Source organism: Rattus norvegicus, chromosome 6 (assembly GCF_021556685.1).
Source record: "Rattus norvegicus strain SHRSP/BbbUtx chromosome 6, alternate assembly SHRSP_T2T, whole genome shotgun sequence".
In the NCBI taxonomy this organism is placed as follows: domain Eukaryota; kingdom Metazoa; phylum Chordata; class Mammalia; order Rodentia; family Muridae; genus Rattus; species Rattus norvegicus.
The window spans coordinates 83,489,186-83,502,379 of record NC_141539.1 but is presented as its reverse complement, the minus strand read 5'-3'; positions in this window follow the sequence as shown (position 1 = coordinate 83,502,379).

Here is a 13,194-nt window from a genome sequence, read left to right as displayed (position 1 = left end):
GTGCCCTGACAGCCAGTGAAAGCCCTGTGGTTAGTCCGGCTCCACAGGAAACAGAGTCGTGATCCTTGATGAATTAAAGATAAAATATTTCCCAAAAAATTCTATAAAAGAAATGGAATATTGTAGACATGATATTCCTTTCTTTTCTGTGACACCTTTACACTTCAATTCTGGGATAATGATGTCTTGTGTCCTAAGTATTAAATAATCCATATACATCCTCTTATTTATTTCTTCCTGCCTGGTGGTAGCAATAATAAACTTTAGCTCAATCCTATGCAACTTTATGTTATCTTTTCCTGGATTTTTACTATGTTAAAAACAACAACAACAACAACAACAACAAAGAATGCATAGCCAGTTTGATGGTCCCAAGAAGATGGCTTTTAAAAACAGACCCGTCCATTAATCAATGAAAGAATGAGCTGACCTCTAGACACTATAACCTTTCCCATTTGCAAAGTTGCTCTATCTATCTATCATTCCATCTATCTATCTATCTATCTCTATCTCTCTCTCTATCTCTCTCTGTGTGTGTATGTGTGTGCATGTATGGAAATGTTTAGAAGAACTGAATGAATGAATGAGTGAGTGAGTGAATGAATGAATGAATGAATGAATGAATGAATATCTCACACAGAGTGCTGGTAACAAGCTTCAAAATAACATTTCACTATGAAAGTGAATTTGGTTTTTGTTTGGTTGGTTGGTTGGTTTTGTTTGGTTTTTAAATTTTTAATTGGTTATTCTATTTATTTGCATTTCGAGTGTTATCCCCCTTCCTGATTTCCCCTCCGAAAACCCTCGATTCAATCCCCCCTGTTTCTATAAAGATGCTCCCCCACCCACTCTCACTCCCACCTCACCACCCTAGCATTCCCCTGTGCTGGGGCATCAAGCCTTCACAGGACCAAGGGCCTCTCCTCCCACTGATGCCAGACAAGGCCACCCTCTGCTACATATGCAGCTGGAGCCATGGGTCCCACCATGTGTACTCTTAGGAATTGTGTCTTATATACAAATTCACTCTCCAATTTTCCACAGAACAAAAGAGCAGTAGGAATGGGAAGGAGTGAATAAAGCAGAGACTGAGAATCGTGTATAAACTTCCCTCCTAAAACGTTCACAGAGCAAGTGGAGCTCGGGCCATCACTTGAAGATGAAAATGTTTTCGGAGTCAGGATGTCCATTCCAAGCAAAGCAAACAGCATGTGCAGACAGTACGGAGTCTGAGCGCAGTGCTTTAGGAAACCATTAGGCTGTTTCACACATAATTAAGCAAACACTCCCCCTTCAATCCAGCAATTCCACCTGTACATACTTAGCTAAAAGAAATAAAGCAATAGACCTCCTCCTCCCCCACCAAAAAAAAAAGATTTTAATAAGAATACATAGGGCTACTTTGTTCCCAAATAAAACTATAAAACAGCACCCATAAAAATAAATGAGGAGTTGGGGATTTAGCTCAGTGGTAGAGTGCTTGCCTAGCAAGCGCAAGGCCCTGGGTTCGGTCCCCAGCTCCGAAAAAAAGAAAAAAGAAAAAAAAAGAAAAGAAAAGAAAAGAAATGAATTGAGCAGTGTTCATACAGTGGAACAGTGGTTTCTCCTGCCTTGTTCAATAACAGATAATTTCAAAACACATGAGGTGAAGAAATCAAACAATGGAGAGTACGTACTGCATGTGCACACATTTACGAAGTTCAACAGCAGGTGACCCTAATCAGTGCTGATGGAGAGAAGAACAGTAGTTTAGGGGGTACAGGGACAGTTGAATGAAAGTGAGCAAAGAAAAGCTTTTTATTCATTTACTTATTTATTTATATCAAATGCTGCCTCTCCTCCCTGTGGCCCCCCGCTTACAGATATCTCCCCCCTCCCCTTCTCCTCTGAGAGGGTGCCCTCCCCTGTATTTCTCCAGACCCTGGCACATCAAGTCTCTGCCAGATTAGGTGCATCCTCTCTCACCAAGGCCAGACAAGGCAGCCCTGTTAAGAAATGGATACCACAGTCAGGCTACAGCTTTAGGGAGGGTCTCAGCTTCAGTTGTTGGCAGACCCACACAGAGACCATGATGGTTTCAATATGCTTATCCCAGTGACAATATTTGGAGGTGTGGCCTTGTTGGAGTAGGTGTGACCTTGTTGGAGGAAATGCGTCACTGTGGGTGTAGGCTTTAAAACTCTCGTCCTAGCTGCCTGGAAGCCAGTCTTCTCTTGTTTGCCTTCAGAACAAGATGTAGAACTCTCAGCTCCTCCTGCACCATGCCTGCCTAGATGCTGCCATGCTCCCACCTTGATGTTAATGGACTGAACCTCCAAACCTATAAGCCTATTAAATGTTGTCCCTTATAAGAGTTGCCTTGGTCATGTTGTCTCTTCACAGCAGTAAAACCCAAACTAAGACAGAGATTGAGCTGCATGTCTGCTACATATGTGCCAGAGACCTCGTTCAAGCCCTTGTGTGTTGTTTGGTTGGTGGCTCAGTCTCTTAGAGCTCACACTGGTCCAGGTGAGTTAACTCTCTTGGTCCTTCTTTGGGATTCCTACCCCCTTCAGGGCCTTTAGATCCTTGCCCCAACTCTTCCATAATAGTCCCCAACCTCTATTCAATGTTTGGCTGTTTCAGTGAGTTGCTGGGAAGAGCCTCTCAAAGGACAGTTATGCTAGGCTTCTGTCTATAAACATAACAGAGTACCATTAAAAATGTCAGGGATTGGTATTTGCCCATGAAATGGGTTTCAAATTGGGCCGGTTATTGGTTGGTAATTCCTTCAGCTGCTCCATCCTTGTCCCTGAACTTCTTTTAGACAGGAAAGATTCGGGGCGGGACATTCTGTGGGTGGGTTGGTCTCCTTATCTCTCCACTATGGGTCCCAGAGGTGGCCTCTTCAGGTTCCACATCCCCACTGTTAGGCATCTTGGCTAAGGTCACCTGCACTGACTTCAGGGAGCCTTCTGCACCTCAGGTTTCTGGGGCTTCCTAAAGGCTCCCCCATCCCAGTAGCTACAGATTTCCATTTATTCTACCAGCCCTCTGGGTCTCTTTCCTGTCTCTCAGCACACCTGACCCTGACCCCTCATTTCACTCCCACTCCTCTACCTTCCTTCCCTCTGCCTCCTATGACTACTTTATTCCCCCTTCTAAGTGTGATTCAAGCATCCTAGCTTGGGCCTTCCTTCTTGCTTACCTTGCAATAACTTTTTTAATTCCAGCACTTAAAGGATAGAGACAAATTAATTCCTGTGAGTTCAAGGCCACCCTCATCTATATAGGAACTTTCAGGCCAGCCATGTATGTCAGTTGGTAATGTCATTCATTATTCGGGTTTGTATGATGTCTTGTGTGCATGGCTTTGCTTTCATGTTTAGAAAATGATCTAACAACAGACTTCATTTACAATCTGCCATTTACAATCTTTACACCATGTCTTCTGCAATGGTTTCTGAGCCTTAGGTTATAGAGGTTGTGTTGTAGGTGTATCAGTTGGGGTCACAATCACCCCATGGTCAGTTCTCTGCATTTTGACCAGTTATGGCCGTCTATAATTGTCTCTATCTTCTGCAAAGAGAAACTTCTTTGTTGATGTGTGAGAGCTACAGTTATCTAAGTATTTTAGTATTTTTAATTCAGTTCAGAATTATACTAATATAGAAAAGTAACACTAGTAGACTCCCTTCTAAGATTTATGAGCTCAGTAGCTAAGAAGAGTTGGCTGGGTTTATAGAACCAAGCATGACTATACCAGTTGACATGTCAACATGGATAAGAGATATTTCATGGGCTTCCATCCCCAGATAAAGAACTACAGCAAGTTGATGACTACTGAGAGAGGAAGAATTAGTCTTCCCCAGAGATGAGGTCCCTAATTAATTACCCAGTACTAAGTAAACAGTCTAAAAACATATACATATAAGCAACATCAAATAAACTAAACAAGTTGTCCTTGTGTATTTATTCATATATGTGTGTACTTATATATTTATCTATATATGTGATAATAGTAAAAATAAGAAGATATGAATTTAAGATGGATGAATTTAAGAGTAGAGAAAGGCAATTGGAGGGAGAATAAGTCTCTTAGTCATTGTTCTATTGCTGTGAAGAACCACCATGACCACGGCATCTTACAAAGGAAAACATTTCATTAGGGCTGGGTTACATTTTCAGAGAATCATCATGGTGGGAAACACAACAGCATGCAGGCGAACATGGTGCTGGAGGGGTTCTACATCCAGATCAGCATGCAGCATCAAGAAATTAAAAAGAAAAAAAAAACTGGGCCTGGCTTGAGTATTTAAAATCCCACATCCCACCCCCAGTGACACACTTCCTCCAACAAGGCCATACCTACTCTACCAAGGTCACACCTACTAATCTCTGCCAAGTGTCTGATGATCAACACTCAAATATATGAGCTGAGGGTGGGGGTGGGGCTTCATTCCTATTCAAACCACCACAATAAGTAAGAAAGAAATTATATAATAATACTTTAATTAATTAATAATAAAAATTTTAAATGACAGGGACAAAGAACACACCTATAACCCCAGTGCTGGGAAGGTAGAAACAGAATGATCCCCGGGGCTTGCAGGCCAGTCAATCTAGCCAAATTGTTCAGCTCTAGATGCAAGAAGAGACCCTCTCTCCAAATATTAGGGTGGAGATGGGATGGAAAGATGGCTCAGCATTGATGACCACTTCCTGTTCTTCCAGAGAACTGAATTTGGTTCTCATCTCTCAAGTAGGATGGCTCCACTCCAGATCCGATGCCTCTGGCCTTTGCTAGCACCTGTCACAACCACATACACATACCCACATGCATGCATGTACATATACTAACATTTTTAAATAGTAATAAAATAAAATTTTTAAAACAGTAAGGTAGAGAGTGATTGGGGGAAACACTGCATGTCAGCCTCTGGTCCTATAAGCATGTGCAGGTACATCCACATGCACACGTTCATACACACACATGAAGATATAAACACTACAAAACTTCAATAAAATAAAGAGCAAACTTTGGCTAGAAATATAGCTAGTATTCACCAAACCTGAGATTCAATCCCCAAAACCGCATAAAACCAGACGTGATGGCTTGTGTTTGTAATCCCAGCACTGGGGAAGTAGAAAGGGGTGTTTATAAATTCAGTATCACACTCGTGTTCACAGGAAGTTAGAGGAAAGCCTAGGCTATATAAAACCCAGTTTTTATATTTGTATACTTGAGCACGTGAGCTTTGAATAGGATAGATCAATCTTTTGCTCTCTCAGAAGAACCAAAAATCGTAAAGGAGATGACACTTTCACCTTGAGGTCACAAAATGCGTCCTGCTTTTACTTCCACATGATGACATAAAATACGATCATAGAAAACCAGAGTGACAAACACAAACGACCCAACTACAAGCTTCAATTTTTCCTCTCCATACATATTTTTTATACTTGATTACTCTACGCTAATTCCTATTTACTGGTGTATCTAAGAGAGCTAATGACATTTTCATAGCCATGTGAAAGTCACAAACATGGTCGATTTCTTCAAATTAATGAGCACTGAATTCAGGACACAATTAAGAATGTGCTTATACTACATAGAAAATAAAACCATGGCAAGAGGAATAAAACATTTCTTTGTCTTCTCAGGTGAGTGGTAACATATAAAGCACACATTTAGTGCACGTCCAGACACCCTCTCTAATGACTTCAGTAAATGAAGGAAGATGTTAAAACTCTATGAAAAGGATATACAAAGCAAATAGGTCACTAACAGGACAGAGAGGAAGTGTGACGATGAGGAAGCAGAGGGTGAGAAGACTGTTTCCCATAAGCACCTGCTCATCTCCATTAATGAAGACGGAAACGCTGACCTTCATTCAGGCCTGAAGAGCAGGGAGTGGAGTGGAAGTTATTCAGAGAGAGGCATTGCATTCCGAGAGTGTCAAGTGTTGTAACTTGAAACAAACTTCACAACCAGAGCAGAAATACAAGAAAAGCCATTGATCTGCATTGCTGCTTTCTTTGACCCCACTATAAGAATTTTATCAAAGCTCACACTCAGCTAACAATGAGCAAGCCAGGACTGGCAAGATAAGCCTACACTTCAAATAGAAATCCCAATTTTGCCTCAGTCGTAATGAAGGGTAGCTGCAGAAAGTGTGTCCCTAAGAAGAAAAGAATTGGAGAAGAGTGATCATGGAAACAGAGGCAGAAAAACACATAGGAAGGTTGCTGTCATGTACAAGTTCATGAATCATAATTTGTACAGACCCCCAGCTTTCAGAACCTAAAACCCTCCTAGGTTCTTTATTGGGAGTGTATCTGCCTTACTTCATTTAAACCTTGGGCCAAAGTAATAATGCCTTATAATGATCATGTTAAGTCAACAGGGGCCAGGGGGCTAAAGGGATCTATGTCTTATGGTAAGAAAATGACAGGCGTTTAAGATTTATCTCTCGTCCTCTCCCTCCATGAGCTGTATTATGTGTATAAAAAGCCTCTACCCTGGTGATAGGCAGAGGGTAGAAGGAGGAAACTAAGGGGCACACTGCAGTGACCAGTGCAACAGAGAGGAACATACAGGGTGACACCACTCAGTTCTGAGCACTATGCTGCAGTACAGTGGTGATGGAAAGCATGTGGTGGTGCCACTCAGTGCTGTTTATGTTTTCAGCCTGCACTTGTGGGCTGAGGACAAGGGTCTTATTCATGCTGTTAAAATTCATTAAGTTGAGCACACATCATATATTCACTTTTATGTAGACATGCTCTCCAGGATGATGTCATACAGGTGAAGACAGGTGCAAGATAGCACAAGGCCTGTCATCAGACAAGAAGGAAGGATGGGCATAGAAAAGGTTTAGAAGCCAGAATACAGCAAATACAGAGGCGAATGCCAGCAGCAAACCACTGAACTGAGAATAGGACCCCCGTTGAAGGAATCAGAGAAAGAACTGGAAGAGCTTGAAGGGGCTCAAGACCCCATATGTACAACAATGCCAAGCAACCAGAGCTTCCAGGGACTAAGCCACTACCTAAAGACTATACATGGACTGACCCTGGACTCTGACCTCATAGGTAGCAATGAATATCCTAGTAAGAGCACCAGTGGAAGGGGAAGCCCTGGGTCCTGCTAAGACTGAACCCCCAGTGAACTAGACTGGTGGGGGGAGGGCGGCAATGGGGGGAGGGTAGGGAGGGGAACACCATAAGGAAGGGGAGGGGGGAGGGGGATGTTTGCCCGGATACCGGGAAAGGGAATAACACTCGAAATGTATATAAGAAATACTCAAGTTAATAAAAAAAAAAAGAAAAGAAAAGAAAAGGTTTAGAGCAAGGAGGAGATGGGAGCAAAGGAGAGAAGCAGCCGGGAGAACATGGAGACAGACGTTAAGATTCCTCTCTGCACATTTACAGGTTGTTATGAATGTTCTTAAAGGATGGATGTGTATGGGGCTTTGTGTGTCTAGATGAGCAAATTATATGTTATCAATTGGATCAGAGGTTATTGTGTTGTGTGTTCTTTCTTGCGGCGATTTAAGTTCAGGAGAGTGTATGGTGGCTGGACACATGTGTATGGTGGCAGCCTGCCTTGGGAACTAGATGGGTAGAGAGACTGTTGCCAGGCTCAGAGAGAAGTCATCGGCAGTGTGATATGGGATGGAGCAGAGCAGATGAGAGGCTTTGCTGCTCTGCGGTGCAGGACCTAGAGCAGGGTAAAAGACGGCATTTTAATTTTTATAATTTACAGCAACAATGCTCTACCCTCATTAACAAAAAGATAGTGTGCGTTTATTCCTGACCCCAGGCCAGCTTTCTAAGTTTTCCTGTACATTGGGTTCTTTTTGGTTTTGGTTGGTTGATTGGTTGGTTGGTTGGTTGGTTTTATCTGGGCATGGGAAATAGATGTATATTCCTGTCCTCTGGAAGTTATTTAAAAATAGAAAAAGAACAAAACTTTATTTAGACATATTCTTACCAACAGTTATAAAACTTAAACTTTTTCTAAGGAAATAAGCCTCCCAGCATATTAACATAGAGATGAAGGACAGGGTCAGAGCAGGTCCAAATCAGTACCATCTCCTGCAGCCTTAATGCTAACAGTCAGGAGGCCCTGAGCCTCAGTTTACCCATAATGCAGAGTTTTTCAATAACTCAAAAGTCCACTTCCCAGGCATATATTTTAGGGTGCCTAGGCAAGAGTATTCATAGCTTATAGTGTGAGTTTCACTTATTTCATTGGTAAAAATAGAAAAAAAAGTATCAATGGTACAAAAAGGAAATGGATAATAAATAACAGTATAAATGATGCAATGAAATAGTCTGTACAGATGAAAACATGCGTATCCATGTATCCATGGATGTATCTCAGAAGCATAGTACTAAAAGACAATATACACAAAATTATAAGTGTATATGTTATGGTACTATCTATATAAGCTAAAAGCAAGTAAAATGAAATATACTGTTTAGGGATGAGTGGACTCTGGCATCAAATATTAAGGAAAGCAAATAATAAATACAAAATGCAATGCAATGGTGATGTCTGGAGGGGAGCAAGCAGAAGGAGAAGGGAGTGAGCAGGGCACTGTCCCACAGTATCAGCCTGTTGATCCGTGCATTCATGAATATATATATATATATATATAATGTATATATATATAATGCTACATAATTTATATATTATCTTTTATGTATTAAGCAATTCATAAAATTTTAAAGATTGCATGTATTGTTCTGAGAAACTGTAGGAGATAAAGGGTGAGGACAAAAGCCAAAAGATACCAATAAATTGTTTTTCTGATCTTCAGTTCCTCCAATAATGTGGTTGTTCCCTGCAGAGAAAAGGTGGAAACATAATTTTCTAGTGACATTTCCCATCCTCAGCTTTTAGCCTTGCTGCAACACACACCTGAAGACAATGAGCCACATAGATACATTAGAAAACTGTTCAGCAGGAAGCCGAGTTCACCTCTCCTCTGGAATAAAGCACTGGCTCCTCCTTCTAAAGTCTATTTTCTATCAAGCACTGTTTGAAAGGTGGGGCTGCGAAAGCACGGCACGCAGAGTCCTGCCTTACAGAGTTCACTTGGCTTTCAAGCCGAACAGAAATTTATTTAAAGTGTTAATGAGATTATTTCTGATAGTAAACAGAAAACAAAACATTGAATTCTGGTGACTCTTCACATTTTGTGAAATGTCTTATGAAAGTAGACTTTTCCTTCTTCCTTTTCTATGGTTCCAGAAAAACTTAACCTTATACTCTGCTAAAAGTAACTTCTGAGGACCTACCTCACATGCACAAAGTCCTGCTTTCCACATGCAGCACATACATGCACACACAGGAGAGCATGTGCACGCACATGCGCACACACACACACACACACACACACACAGTGTTTTAAACATAACTGGCTTTCAATACATTATTCTTTGATAAGTTCATGAATACATACAGTATATTTTGATTGTATTCACCTCCAATTTCTCCCAGATTCCCTCCATATACACATTCCCCTCCCATCTTCACATTCTTTTTGTGGGATAAAGCCACTGAGCCTAATTAGTATTGCCTATATGTAAAATGTGTATAACCATCTACCAGAACATATTTAACCTACTGGGGACCACACCCTTAAAGAAAACTTACTCTCCCTCCCTCTCCTGGTAGCTATTAATGGGGGATAATATGTTTCCTGGGGGGAAAAAAGAAGGCAGAAAGGTCAAAAAGATGGCTTAATGTTCTCCTTGATGTGTCATTTTTACTCTACAATCTCTGTTTCACACTGTTAAGTCAAATACTTAAATTTACAGGTATTTCTATAAATATATTTTGTCAATATGATTAAAGTCCACAGGAAATTGACTTTAAATGAAGGATGACTATCCTGGATACTGTAAGTTGCCTGGGTTCATTCACTTAGAAACCCTTAGCTGCAGAACCAAGAATATTAAAATAAATAAAGTTCACATGTAGCTTTAGCCCTGCCCTTCCCCCCCCCCTCAGACCCTGTGGATCTCAACTTTCACAGCCAACCTTCACATTAGATGACCCAATTCCTTGAGGCAATTCTACTATTGATCCTTTGCTTGCACCTTGACAGACACTGTCTAAGATTCCCTCTATGAAAGACCCTATGTCTGAACACATTCTTGCTCCCTGTGTTACCTCACCAAGTGAAAAATGGTTCAGAGATTGATGGGATGGGCAGAGGAGTACATTTATCAAGAACCTTCTTAGGAGCCATTACACATGCACTGTTCCACCTCACTCTACCATAACCCAGGCAAGGTCATCGTAAGCAGCCCCATTGCACACACAAAGAGACTGAAGCAGCATAACAGTAAGGAGTCAAGTCAGGATAGAATGACCCACGTGGGCTTCTATGCTGCTTCTCCAGAGCCATCCGCCTTCATCTTCTCACCAGTTTATACTCTAAAGTTTTCAAATAAAGCACTATCACAACAATGGAAAGTAAAGAACATAATCCAATTTAGTTAAAGGACTTGGAAAAATCAGGAGGATAATCAAATTTTTCCTTAGGCATTGACAGAAACATAAAACTCAATTTTTATAACAGACTGTTGAATTCCTCCCAGGAATACTAAAGTAGATGGCTAAGTGACCCAGAGGGTTCATTTGAGTTTCTGCATTATAGGATATGGACTTCAACTTAAAGGGGAAAAGTGATTCACATTGAACCAAACAAATCACTCTCTGAAATGTAATGTGTGCCAATCTGCCACTTAATGGCTTATCGAGAAATACTTCATGGTTACCTGTCTGTCCTTAGAGCCTCTTCCTTTAAGAAATTCACCTTGATTATTCTGTCTTTAAAGTACTGCAATTGAACAGTCAAAATCCCAGTTCCATTTAAGCTCACTTCCCTTGGAGCCCAGGGCAACCTGTTACTTAAATACAACGAATGAATTTCACTGTATTTCAATGATTTGGGTGACATTTCCTTGACATTCACAATAAGTCTATAAATTAGAAGAGCTATAGTTTTAACACAAAATGAATAAAATGATCAAAAGAATCCTCTAGTCACTGCCTACCCCAGAGGATAAGCCAATCTGATTGCTATTCTCTGCATACATCAAGCCATACACAGAAGCATGAAGAAAGCACCAATAAATTGCCTTTTCTCTTTATGTTTTGGTTTGCTTTTATGTTTTCTAGTTCATGTAATTACTCCCTGTCTTCTATAGAGGCAGACTACAGAACACCTTGATTAATCCATTGAAACTTTAATTTACCATAATTTAGGAACCAGAAATTGTTTTCTAAATGTTCAAGCTATAGAGGGGCAAATAACAACATACCAACCTATATCAGGATTCCTTTATGCTTCTTCCTTCCTTCCTTCCTCCTCCTTCTCTTCCTCTTCCTCCTCCTCCTCCTTCTCCTCTTCTTCTTCTTCTTCTTCTTCTTCTTCTTCTTCTTCTTCTTCTTCTTCTTCTTCTTCTTCTTCTTCTTCTGCTGCTGCTGCTGCTGCTGCTGCTTCTTCTTCTTCTCCTTCTTCTTCTTCTTCTTCTCCTTCTTCTTCTTCTTCTTCTTCTTCTTCTTCTTCTTCTTCTTCTTCTTCTTCTTCTTCTTCTTCTTCTTCTTCCTCTTCTTCTTCCCAAAATAAAACACAGAAGCTCAATGAAGAACAAAGGTAAAAAGCCAGGCAGCACCAAACTCAGGAGACATGACTCATCGCAGACTGCGATAGACGATTGCACTCCGAAGGAAACTCCATCCTCTCCCAGGGGATGTGGCTTGTAGGTGCCCTCTTTATCTAACAATGAATAGAGAGATCCAGCTTACACTCACTGAAGCAATCTATACTAGACCCTGATCCAAACGTTTCACTGTGGAGATAATATTAGTGTCTTACTTTTATCTCTAATGCAAGGCCATATGATCAAGAAGCAGTAGAGCCAGGATTCAACCCCAGGAATCTATGCTTTACAGCAGAACACATCTCTTATCCTACTAGATCAGAAGTGGTTTTTGCAAATCCTGTATCACTTAAGTAGTTGCAGTATCCAACCCACATGATGCACAAGAGTTCGATAATACACTGAGAATAAAACAAAAGAATGGAGATAAGCTGGACAGAGCACTAGGCTCATACATGTGAACAGGATAACCATAGAACAGATAAATCATAAATCTAAAATTGGAAGGAGATACAACAGTCCAGTGTCTGCCTCCCACTAAGTTGATAAAATAATTGCAATATTTCTAAACCTTGGTGACAATGGTTCTAACAAGAAGGAGTATTCTATTACCCTAGATGCCTAGAACAAATGAAACTCAAGACGGATGATCAAAATGTGAATGCTTCACTCCTTCTTTAAAAGGGGAACAAGAATACCCTTGGCAGGGAATAGAGAGGCAAAGATTAAAACAGACACAGAAGGAACACCCATTCAGAGCCTGCCCCACATGTGGCCCATACATATACAGCCATCCAATTAGACAAGATGGATGAAGCAAAGAAGTGCAGGCCGACAGGAGCCGGATGTAGATATCTCCTGAGAGACACAGCCAGAATACAGCAAACACAGAGGTGAATGCCAGCAGCAAACCACTGAACTGAGAATAGGACCCCCGTTGAAGGAATCAGAGAAAGGACTGGAAGAGCTTGAAGGGGCTCGAGACCACATATGTACAACAATGCCAAGCAACCAGAACTTCCAGGGACTAAGCCACTACCTAAAGACTATACATGGACTGACCCTGGACTCTGACCTCATAGGTAGCAGTGAATATCCTAGTAAGAGCACCAGTGTAAGGGGAAGCCCTGGGTCCTGCTAAGACTGAACCCCCAGTGAACTAGATTGTTGGGGGGAGGGCGGCAATGGGGGGAGGATGGGGAGGGGAAAACCCATAAAGGGGGGAGGGGGATGTTTGCCCGGAAACTGGGAAAGGGAATAACACTCGAAATGTATATAAGAAATACTCAAGTTATTTCACCTCACACCAGTGAGAATGGCTAAGATCAAAAACTCAGGTGACAGCAGATGCTGACAAGGATGCGGAGAAAGAGGAACACTCCTCCATTGTTGGTGGGATTGCAGACTGGTACAACCATTCTGGAAATCAGTCTGGAGGTTCCTCAGAAAATTGGACATTGAACTGCCTGAGGATCCAGCTATACCTCTCTTGGGCATATACCCAAAAGATGCCCCAACATATAAAAAAGT